Genomic DNA, 12,832 nt, shown 5'->3' on the forward strand with positions numbered 1-12,832 from the left:
ATTGAAGTAGTCATTCTATGTACACCTTGTTTTCTAATTACATAAACAAATATGAGTAACCAAACATAAAAATGTCATCTTTATGTAGGAAAAATATTTTAGTTAACTAACAAATTAAATAATATAAGTTTAAGAGTTAGGAATTTCAAAACATTAATATTTTAATTAATCAATCAATTAAGTAACAAATTTTTACAATCATTATTAAAAAACATTTGAAATATTAGATTTTAAATGAATTTTGCTTGAAGTGTTTTGACCTCTATTATAATATATATATATATATATATATATATATATATAGAGAGAGAGAGAGATAGAAAGAGATGGAAAGTATAACATATGTATGAGTTTTAATTAATTATCTTTTTGAAACGGTACAATTACAAAACAAAAAAAATATATTTAAAATATTTAATTAAATATTTTCGACATCACCCTATATAACATATGATCAATATATTAACGACTAAACCACAATATACAACGACTGTATTACAATAATCCAAAAGCGAAGAAAATATAAAAACGAATTAGTATAACAACTTACTAATTAAAAGCTTTAATATAATAGCATATCTCCAACAGTGGTCATAAGACCTCAACCCAACACAAAAACCTTTAAATTTGTTTTCTTTCTAAAATTTGTATATGAATTGTATGCATGTCTTCCCAAAAGATTAACATTTCTATAGTAAACTTTTCACTAAATGCTAATTAAACATAATATAAGTTATAAAACTTTTAAGTGTTAAATCATAATTAAGAAAACTTTTGAGTTGCATTAGTTAAAAAAGGGGGTTTCAAATGAATGTGGTTTAAGGAAGTTAAAAAAGGGGGTTTCAAATGCATGAGATTCAAGAAAAAATGCTAGCTTTATAAGTATGTATGATATAAATATAGATGTTTAATAAACAATTAATGAATAATGTATTATAAAAAGACAAGTCTCTTTGAGTAGATACACAAATACAAATCACATACAAAAATCACAAAGAAAACAAGTTTAAAGGTTTTAATGTTGGTTTGAGGGCTTTGGACCATTTTTCGAGCCATGTTATTAGGTTAAAGTTTTTAATTTGTAAGTTTGTTATATACTAATTTTTTTTTTAATTATTTTTCTTGGTTTAAGTATTCTTTCAAGATAATCATTGTATGTTGTGGTTGAAATTTTAATGTAAATTAGATTAGAATTATGTTATCGATCATGTTTTATGGAATGTGAGATAGATAATATTTGATTAAATATTATATATATGTTTGTATGTTTGTGTTGCTTCAAATTAATTAAAAATCATGGATATGACATGTTATCCATACCATCTATGTAAGTCTTTTAAAATACAAAATGTCTATCTTATCACTCTATATTTTAGTATATGTTTAACATTTTAATTATAACAATAAGTGCTTTTTAAAAGTTTTCTTTCACTAATTAATAATAATAAGTGGTTTTAAAATTAATGAACAATAATTATAAATAATAAAATCAAATTATAATATGTCATATTATCTATGCAAGTCTCTTTTGAAATGCAAATCACTTTATTCTTTTGTGTTTCATATTTTAATAATAATATTAAGTGTTTCTTAAAAGTCTTCTTTAATTTAATAATAATAATAATAATAATAAGGGGTTTTGATGTGTGTTAAACGCAATAGTTTTACTCCTACTTTTTAAATATAATTTAGACACACAAAAGGCAGTGTATCTGTCAATTGGTGGTATAGTTAAGCAAGCAGGGTATCGAACACAGGGAACAGTAATTAAACTAACTACTAGAATTATCTAAAAAAACAAATAATAAAAGAAAAGAGGTTTTCTCTAGTTTTGCAAGACTAGAAACTTAAGCACTTAACCAACACTCAAACAAAACAATTAACAACTAAAGCAAATAAAAATCAACTAAATTCAATAATAAAGGAGACTTCTGTTCAAGTTCGACTCACTTATTCCTATGGTTGAATTTATGGTAAGTTCAATGGATTAATTTGTCATTGCTACCGATTAATATGATTAGGTTCATGTTCCCTATTACTAATCCTTAGAAAATAGATCAATTCAAACAGTGGCCAATTGGTTAAACTAATAAGTTTCCTAGTTTATTGATTCGGGTTAAGTAAGACTTGTAGTTAGCTAATTAAATTATTAATTCAATTAACTTCTTGTATGGTTGTTCATCACACAAGCTCACACATTGACTTACCTATTTCCTAATTAACCCCTAGTTTCATGTTCACTATTCCTAGGCATATAATATTGTTTTCACATAAATTATATGAGACAAACAATTAAGAGATGTTCATGCAGCTTAATAGACTTGATAATTAACATAAAATAGTTATTGTCAACACATGAGGATCTTTAACAAGCTTGAAAAAACAAACTTCACCAAATTAAATAATCCAATCCATAAAATTCAAACCATAGTTATAAGTTTGTCTACCCGAAACAGAAGCAAAGAGTTTTTAGCTCATATTCATGGCAGAAAATATCTCACAAACTAAACCTAATGATTTAAACATAATGTAAACACTAGATTAAGAAAAGAGAATATGGTTGTGCCTTTCGATCTCCTCAAAATTGAATGCTAGGGTTGATCCTTGATTTCCAGAGCTCCAGCAGCACTCTCATTCGCAACTCAGTCTCCAAGGGTTCCAGAGAGAAGTCCTTGTCTCGTGAGTTTATGCCCTTTATATAGTTTTCTGAAAACAGGGGCGACTCGTCGAGTCCATGACTGACTCGCCGAGTCCCTCACTTAAAATCCGTGCGCTGTAAGGTACTTGATGGTTCGCGAATGTTCGTGTCTACTCGTCGAGTAGGTGTCCAACTCGCCGAGTTCTTCAGGTTTTTGACTCTTTTTCTTCTTTCTTCAATTCACGGGCTTCCGATTGCTATTCTCGCTTCCTTCTGCTTCCGAGCACATCTTTTAGGCTGAAAATACAATTCAAACATAATTAAGTACCCTTTGTTCATTAATTGAAATAATAGCCAAAAAGTATTAAGATTCTACACAAAATATATAACTAGATATGCACATATCAGGTTTAAAACTAATGAACAATAATTTTAAATGATAATAACTTCGATTTATAAATTACATAATGTTAGCTACAAATTAATTGTATTTTAACTGAACATCATTATTGAAATTAGAAAATAATCTTATAAGTAAAAATTTTAGTTAATCAATCATAACATTTGTTAAAATTACGCTAAATAGATAATTATATATAATTTTATTAACAAGGAATGTGGGTTGATGTTAATGAATAATATTGTTCAATATAGTTGAGATTATATATATATATATATATATATATATATATATATCACATATTCTAATAAAAGACTCTTTTACGGACCCCTCCCATAGTACGGTACGATGCAGCTGAAAAACTTAATAGGCTACCGCGGCTCGCTTCGTTTTTTTGTCCACTTATCATCCTTTTAGAGCTATGTTTTGCCACGTGGCAATCTCTCCTGCATTTTACTAAATGTTTTCCCGCTTAAGAATTGCTCTTATTTTAAACAAACCTATCCCTAAAAATCAGCAGTTAAATTTGAAATATAGATATAGATGATCTAATACCATATATAAATACTTTTAATTGTAGATAATTAAAACACATTTAATCCCTAACTTTTTGTGCATTTGAATTCTGATCGGATTTTGATACCTCGGGATAAATGAATTGTGATCGATTACAATCCATTATTGAGTTACAAAGGTCGGTCCTTTTTATTAAGATTATTACTAGGGTTGAACAAAGTTCGTTGTTATTACAGGATATTCTCCTTGCTACTGATATTCACATTGGTTGGAGTTTCCTACTGCCTCTTCCGATAAGTTGTGTTTAATGTTGCATGAGTTTTTTTATTGCAGGATTATATTCGACCAATTTGGTACACACTATGACTTTTCTTGATGTGCTTCTCTGTCTTGAGAGCATAACTTTCTTAGTTTCAAAAAGTGAAACAAAGGATAAAAGATCAACATATAGTCACTGTTTTGAAAACCTTGCATATAGTATGATTTTGAGATTGATTTTTTTATTGTATATGCAAGTTTTAAATTCTGTTTACAAGTTTTAAAATCTATCAAGTTAGTATGTTTACAGGTTCTAAAATCACTCATGTTAATCTATTTTCTGTAATTATTAGTTTGTCCCTTTAGACATTTTCGATGGTTTCTTTTAAAATACTATTTGGTGACTTCATATGGGTTACATTTGAACTACTCATGAGGAAGTAGTATGAATTTTTCATTTGACAAATAAGTTTCTTTTTTGTAGAAACAGTTTTATAAAAAAGATGATTCAAGAAGCGGAGTGCCCTAATAAAAGCACTAAAAGTTTAAGCAATTAATTAGGAATTAATCAAAATATGGTATTACAGATTATTGAAAATTGAAGATAAAAATTCAAAGAAAAACGAATCAAGTGAGACTAAAATTTACATGTTTTTATAGATTTTTTATATATTATTCATTTAACCATGAAATAACAATTTAAAATATTATTTGAAATGGTTTAGTTTGCAATAATCATTTAGACTAAAATTTACAATTTAATATGTTAATGATTTTTTTGGATCTACTCTTTCTAACTTAATAAAAGACTCATTTGCCATGTGTCCAATGCTACATCTATTTTTCGTCCAATGTGAATTGTCCATGTTGTCCTTAGTTCAAATTATGCCCACAATTTATTCTTCTTCACAAAAGTAATTAATAGATATATATCGTATAAAATCACTCAAAATAAGTAGGATTTTTATTTCCTTCATCCGTTCCAATATCATTTGGTAATAAAAATATTTACCTAATATTATGGGTATAATCTCCAAACAGATAAGAAAAAAAAATATAAGTTAAATAATATTTTATAACTTAAAATTCATGTCATATTTATTTCAACGTATTTTAAAATGTCATTTTATATATTTTCCTCTACCAATCATTATTTATGAATTTATAAATTAATCCTTATTGTATTTATATATGAATATCAATAAATTTTTTTAGTCTATTTAATTTTATATTTCATTAGTCGGTATCAATATTTTTTTTATTAATTTAGACATAAACAACATCCTATGTATCGTAAAAACATCTTACATGTTAATTTGAATCATTATAGACAAATAATATAAATATGTAAATTATTAATTGATTAATGATTATGATTTAGAACTATCATGTATATGCTATTTGATTATAATTCAATTCGTAAATTGATGTGTATTCGAATCATAGAAGCTACCAATCGTCAGTGACGCTTACTTTGAAATTATTAATTTATGTTTAACTTTACTTTATTATTTGTCATTATTTATCATACAATAACATGGATGCCACAAAGATAGAGAAGAAAAAATAGATATTTATACCTGAGATAATAGAGTATCCAAACAAAATGTCTACCATGTCATCGTCTCAACGTATATCTACTAAACATGCTATTCATTTTAACCAATGCGATAATTTCTTACTTTATTTGACATATGTAATATGGTTTACTTATTTATATTAAATCTATTACTATTTTCAAAATTAATCAATATTTTTAAAAAATAAACCTTGAACTTTATATCAAAATATATCCATAAATTGCTTACTATTTTTTTACAAATTCAAATAACACTATGGATTATACTAACGTTAGAGATAGAAGAAATATTAGAAAGTTATATATAAATAATAGAAAATCCAAAATAATTACTAACATGTCAACTGGAATTTATTGCAAGAGCAAGATTTCATTCAAATTTTAAAGAAGACAATTTCTATTAGCTCTATATTTTGCAGTGCCAATTAATAAGAGCCAACGATACTCTTTAACGAATGTTGGTTTGTTTCTCAAGAATCATGTTTTTATACATGATCAATTGTATGTTGTCTTATCTAGAGTTCAAAGTATAAATTAATTAAAATTGTTGATATTAGATAAGGATGATAAACTTACAAATAAAACATTCAATGTTGTGTATAGAGAAGTATTTAGGAATTTATTAACAATTTGTAGAATTTTATTATTTATATCATCTTTTATTTACTATTAGTAAATGATCATTCATTCATCGTTTTAATTTGTAAATTAATAATTTTTTTCTTATCATCGCTCAATAACTAGCTCATGATTTATTTATAGTTTTTTTTCTTTTCTCATCCGTGGTGTCCACGGGTTATTGTAACATCCCAAAATTTAAGATCAAAAATTTCGTTTTAGTTAAGTTATTATATAAAACCAACAGTGTAAAAACATTCATATTAATATCCCATGTCAAAACCAAAGTGTCAGTAATCAAAACATATTATCATAAAACCGTATCAGAGTGTAATTCCAAAGATCTCATGTGCGGAAAACATAGTGTGATGCGCTGCGATCAAGCCGGCTCCTTTCCTTTGAAAACGAGTACCTGAAACCAAAACTGTAAACCGTAAGCACGAAGCTTAGTGAGTTCCCCGATCATACAACATACCACATAATGCCTATCCCTCGGTATCTTTCAACCGGTATCTGTCTGGCATAACTGGGAGCTGGGCTCCCCTACGGTGTCTTTCAACCGGTAACCGGGAACTAACCTCCCCTTCGGTATCTTTCAACCGGTAACCGGGAGCTAACCTCCCATTCGGTATCTTTCAACCGGTAACCGGTAACTAACCTCCCCTTCGGTATCTTTCAACCGGTAAACGGGGACTATTTCACTCCCTACCACTATCACATGATAACATATCATAATCATACTGCTAGGCATGCATGGGTACTATCTACCCCTTCGGTATCTTTCAACCGGTAACTAGGGGATATATCACCCCTACCACTACTAACACATATGTCATAGCATCCTAGCACATAAAGCATATTAGATAACAACACACAAGATAATTATCACAAAGACAATCATCTAACAAACAACTCCTACTAGTGGGCCGACATTGTGGCCGTAGACCCACTCCTACTAGAATGTAACTCACCTCACACTGCTGAAGTACCGAAGACACAACCCCAGCTGTTGGATGACAGAATCCCGATCTGTCAATATCAAAACATCACCCAATTATTAATTGGGTCCCAACACATAACCATAAGTACATTCTTTGGATAATTACTACATTACCCCAAGCTCGGCTTATTCAAGCCCAAGGCCCAATCCATAGGCCCAAAGTCAATTAGGAATCAAAGCCCAACACATGGCCCAATTTTCCAAATTGGGCCCAGGCCTATACATGGTCTTATTCTATAGCCCAACATCATATAATCATTAAGGCCCAAACTATGGCCCAATTTTCCAAATTGGGCCCAAACCCCTTACATGGGCCTTACCCTAGGCCCATTAAATTATTTTAGCCCATTTGCTTGTTCTTGGATGACCCATTATTATCCCAATCATCAAAGCCCAATAGAAAGGCCCAACTTAAGGCCCAAGTGAAATTAGGGTTTCACATAACTTGATGATTAGGGTTAAGTTTTCCTACTTAACCTATTAAGGACTTAATCCGTTAAGTCCAATATTGACTTAGGTTGATTGCAAATGATTATTAATTAATATATTAAATTCATTAAATAATTCTGATGCGGTCCCGATAAGTCCCAAATTAGGGTTTTCCAAACCCTAATTAGGGTTTCCAACCCATATTAGTCCATTAGGGTTTCACTAAGCCCATTAATCACATGCTTGAGCTTTTAGGTCCATTAAGCTTCATTGGGCCCATTAGGGCTTACAAGGCCCACTAGGGTTTTAGTCCCTTGTCCAAACACCCCAAACTAGTCACTATCCAACAAGGCACACCGCCACCCGACATGGCGGCTGGTGGCGGCAGGAGACGGCAGCCACCACCCTAAGGTGGTGGTTTTCAATTCCTTTTATTATTCCAAGTTGTAATTTACACTTTACAATGCTAAATATCAAAATAAACACACACTAAACAAAATAAACACATACACACAGCCACCCTATGGTGGCCGGTGGTGGTAGATGGTGGCAGCCACCACCTCACGGTGGTGGCGGTGGCTTTTCCATGAACTCCAACTAAACACAACACCCAAACACACCTGCTGCTAACGGAAATACAACCACACCCACTCAACACGTAGTAAAACATGCACACAGCCACCTTCCATGGTGGCTGGTGGCAACGAAGGGTGGCAGCAACCAGCGGCGCAACGAAAACCCGAAGAAACAGCTGCAACAGCGGTGTCGGCGACGGCAGACGGTGGTCGTAGCACCGGAGAAATAAAGAAGAAGAACACGGCGGCAATGTAACAGTGGGGCGGTGGTGCTCCGATTTCCGACTTCTTCTTGTCGGAAAGATAGCAGCGACAGCGGCAAGGCGACATGGTCACGGTGGTTCGATGGAGGAGATGACAGCGTCGAGGGTGGAAGAGGTAAGGTGGTGCGGCGCCGGAGGTTGAAGAGATGCGAGTAGCGGTCGTAACTCCCCGGAGGACGGCAGCAGCGATCCATGGCAGCAACCACCGGCGACCTTGCTTACTTCCGACGTAGAAGAGTTGGCTCCGGCGGCTGGAAGGGAGCGGTGGCGGAGAGGCAAGGGTGGGGAGGTGGCGCCGGATATGGGAGGTATAAGGGTGGAGAGAAGTGGCGGTTGTATGGTTCTCTAGGGTTAGGGTTTCATAAACCTTTATACCCGATCCCACTTATAAGTTTGCCATAATGACAAGATAGGTCCCTCCCATCCGAGTTCCTTTCAATATTAGGCCATAATTTACAAAGCAACCCCCCCCCCCCCCAGCATCCAAAATCCTTTCACAATCAGTCCATAAGTTACCATTTGAACCCCGCCATCTAAAACCCTTTACAAATTAGGTCTGAATGATCAAACTTCATCCATGTTAACATTTTTAGTCCCTCCTCCTCACATTTTTTTCAACTTAAGTTCCAATCATTACCACGGAGCCCCTGACTTCAAAAATTCTTTATAACTAATCCGGAAATTATATTTTTAACCCCCTAAACTTTCAACTATTTATTTTAGGGCTACTATTCGTTCATTAATTTATTTATTTATCTAATAAATAAACGGGGTGTTACATTTATAACCTAGTGTGTATATATATATATATATATATATATATATATATATATATATATATATATATATATACACTAGCCGTTTACCCGCGGCAAACGACGGATGCGAATAATTTTTTTTCGGAAATTAGTTGTAGAGACGATTTGGACTGTAAACGAACCGAACATTAACGAATTGTTCGTGAACCGTTGGGTGGAATGTTCGTTTATTTAATAAAGAAACGAACATAAACAACCATCGTTCATGTTCGTTCGATTTGTTACGGCCTTACGTATGGTCATCATTATATTATTGAATGAATAGTTTACACATGTAACGTGCCAACACCAAGTAAATATATTTCAATAAAATGTTTTATTGTGAGGATTATGGTTTAATGTTTAGGTTTAGTGTTTATGCATAATGGTTTAGGGTTTAAGAACCAAGGTTTATGGGTTAGAGTTTAAAACTTAGGGGTTTGAGATATAGCTTTCAAGTGCAAGGATATAATCTATCTTTTCTTTAATAATTACAAAGATTAATTTAACAAACATTTGGTTGACGATGATATTGATTTTAATATTTTTTTAATCAGTTTCACTTAATCTTGTAATCAAATGAATGATTACATATTTAAATAAATATGAAGAGTTACCTGATTATTTATATTTTATTTGCCAAATTAGATGGAATAGCATTGAATGTTTATATGTCTATTCTTTATTTGTTTTTTAAAATATGATGATAAAAAACTTAATGGAGCTATATTTGAAAAATATAAACAGATAATGATTTTTGTTGATTGTGTTTAGCATATTTACAATAGTTTTTAAAAGATAGTGAAAGTAATCATAATTTTTGAATTTTGTTGGTTGCTATAGCGGAAGAGGTTTTAAAGTTGTTTTCCTTCCAAAAAAAATTCTTATAATTTTAAATAGAAATTAAAATATTATTCATAATCTTCAAAATATTTAAAATTTTAATTAGAAATTATAATACAAATATTAATATGTTCTTTTGGTATTAGTTTGCTATGATATCACCAAATCCATACAAATAACATTAATGTTCTGAAAACTCTTCAAAATTTACACCTAAACACTCTCCATAATACAATTAATAATGTATAAAACACTATCCATAATACAATTTTAATACAAACACTACTACTCGTTTAATTACATAGTATGTAAAAGGTACAAAAAAATAAAATTAACTAAGAAACCAAACAAATGTACAGACTAAGCTAAAAAAACATCACCAAAGCCAATATTGGCAACCATGTAAGACTGTAACACCACTTAGAGCAACCTACTTATAGGCACCTAAAGCAGCATCTGAAGATTGATGACCACCAAAATCGATTTTCTTGCCAATTTTCCTTTTTTGGGGAAAATATGCAGGAAATCTAATTTTAATAAAGTCAAAAATTATTTTCTAAGGAGACTTTTCAAAGTTGTATTGGTAATCTTAGTTTTTGGAAAATTGATAAAAATCCAATTTTTTTAAAGTGTCATATGCCATTTTCGACATGTTTTGCTTAATGTTGTTTTTATTAGTTTACATTTTTTTTTCTAGAACTACAATCTTGCATTAAAAAATGTTGAATTTTTTAGTGTTTTTTAGTTTTGGACGGTTTTACCCTTGATGTTGGGAGGTAGTGAATATTGAAGATATTGTTGGAGTTTGCTATGGGGACTTTTAGAAAGCCCTTGTTGATGATTTTGCCCCTGCTTCTGAGTTCTGACTTCCCCTTCATGTTGGAAATTTCTTCTTCGCTTCATGTTGTTGCTTAAATGCTCTAGAGATGAAAAACCAATTTTCAAAATTCAAGTTGTGGAATTCAGGCCTAAAAAGTGTGAAAATCATATTAAATACAATGCCGTCCTTTTCTTGTTAAAAACACAAAAGAAAGTTGATAAGTAATGTTATTTTTAGAATGGAATGCACACACCTGAATGCAAAAAAGATAGGCAGCTAGACTCCATGTGTATACAAAAACCTGTGACAAATGGTTAAAAAATAGTCAATTAATTACTTCATATGAAACCACAAACATTGTATTGGGAGTGATCACCTAAACTCCAACCGGTTCATGTTATGGTATTGCTTGTACAAGAGATCATGGGTTTCCAATTCCACCCTTTCGATTTCATGATATCTGATATGAAGTCCAACACTACATCAAAAAAGGCAAAAAACTCAAGGAAACATCTAAAGCCAGAAAATGATTAAGAAAAAATGAATCTCACCCACAAACACAACCTAAAATGAAACCAATTGAAGCTTTAACAACTCAAAACCCACTGAAAATTATAATGCCACAGTTAAATCCTAACCAGTTTATAAGTAGTACTATAAAACTCCGAATTAAAGAGTAATCCATGAACAGAAGAAGCAAAGTGTAAAGAACCAAAACAAATAAGAAGTGTTCATAATTAAAAGTAACATTAGCTTAAAGTTTTCCACATCACCAGTTAAAGTTTCAATTTTCCATTGGAATGCATCAATTTAAAGTTTCTTAAGAAAATTTTGCCCCAATCCTACATATAAAAGTAAACATAATAAGTTTAATATAGATATTAGGGCTTGAAACAAAAAACCAATGAAGATGAGAAAAAAAGAGGATAATTATCGTATTTCTTTGGGTGCATACCCTAGATTTGAATATTTCGACGATGACAGATAGGTTTCCAAGTTCAGTCTTGACATATCTTGTTATTCCAAGTTCAATCCAATCTTTTTTTTACTCGTCTTTTTTTTTCGATCTAGGTTTTTCCTATCAACTTGGTCTAGCAGTCTTTTTTGTTTGTTTTCAGGTTTTTTGATTTGGCTTTCAGTTTTATCGATTTAATTTGTTCCATTATTAGGGATTTGATGTTAGTGTTTTCATTTGAGTTGAACCGTTCATTTATATTAGTTAAATTGTCATTAAATTGGAATAATACTTTGTCAACCAAGACATCGAATTTTATATAACATTATTTTTGCTGCCGCGTTACATTAAATTAAAATTTAACTTTTTAACGTGTTAGAAAGTTTTAAAAGATATCTTTGTTAATTCATATAATTCGTGTACTTTTAAATAATAAAAATTAATCTACAAAGATATAATATTTCAAAATTTCAACTTTTAAATTGAACATATTATTATGATATTTATGTTTTCTTAGGGGAAGAGGTTAAGTTTATACTTCATTTTAACATAACATAAGATTTTTATGTTTTTTTATTTTTAACTTCCATGTAAAGAAATAAGATGAATTTATACGTGATCAGATATTTGCTAAAACTTTGAGAACTATTATCTAATTATTTTGATTTCATAATCGATATTTGCTAAGACGATTTGGTTGTCTCCTCTCCATCATAATATTCATTTTAAAATAACATACACGTAATATTTTATAAAATCTGAAACTGAATTTCTCCGTCTGCTTTTCGTATTTATGTGTGTTGGATCAAATTCACAGAGCATCAAAAAAGATTATTGGGTAATTGAAAAAGGGATTGTAAAATAAGGGGTTTGTAGTTATACAATTTAGCTTGATACTTTATGTAATATTAAATAGTATTTTAAAGTAACCTAATTACTTAATTACATCAAGATAAAAAAATATTCCATAAATAACATAAATTAATAATAATAAACTCCAAAAGATTGGTTAATAATTTATTTTTTATTTTTTTTAACGGTAAATACAAATATATATTAAACTACTCTTAAATTCTTCCACTTATGTTTATAGTGAGACTTGAATCCTTAATGTTTGTATTTGTAATTAAATTGAAAGTAA

The 12,832-nt window shown here is 30.5% G+C and overlaps 1 long non-coding RNA gene across 3 annotated transcripts; it reads right to left on the reverse strand.

Moving 5' to 3' along the window:
- Window positions 1–10,103: 10,103 nt before the first annotated feature.
- LOC145116718 (uncharacterized) lies at window positions 10,104–11,826 on the reverse strand. Of its 3 annotated transcripts, XR_013712278.1 has the most exons (4): window positions 11,692–11,826; window positions 11,288–11,578; window positions 10,990–11,214; window positions 10,104–10,884 (listed from the first exon to the last, which is right to left on the reverse strand). It is a non-coding gene; the product is annotated as an uncharacterized LOC145116718 (long non-coding RNA). The 3 variants fall into 3 exon arrangements; XR_013712277.1 differs by lacking the exon at window positions 11,288–11,578 and having other exon boundaries at window positions 10,104–10,836; XR_013712276.1 differs by lacking the exon at window positions 11,288–11,578.
- Window positions 11,827–12,832: the final 1,006 nt, after the last annotated feature.

This window comes from Lactuca virosa, chromosome 5, assembly GCF_052849685.1.
Source record: "Lactuca virosa cultivar CGN04683 chromosome 5, Lactuca_virosa_CGN04683_v6, whole genome shotgun sequence".
NCBI classification, from domain to species: Eukaryota; Viridiplantae; Streptophyta; class Magnoliopsida; order Asterales; family Asteraceae; genus Lactuca; species Lactuca virosa.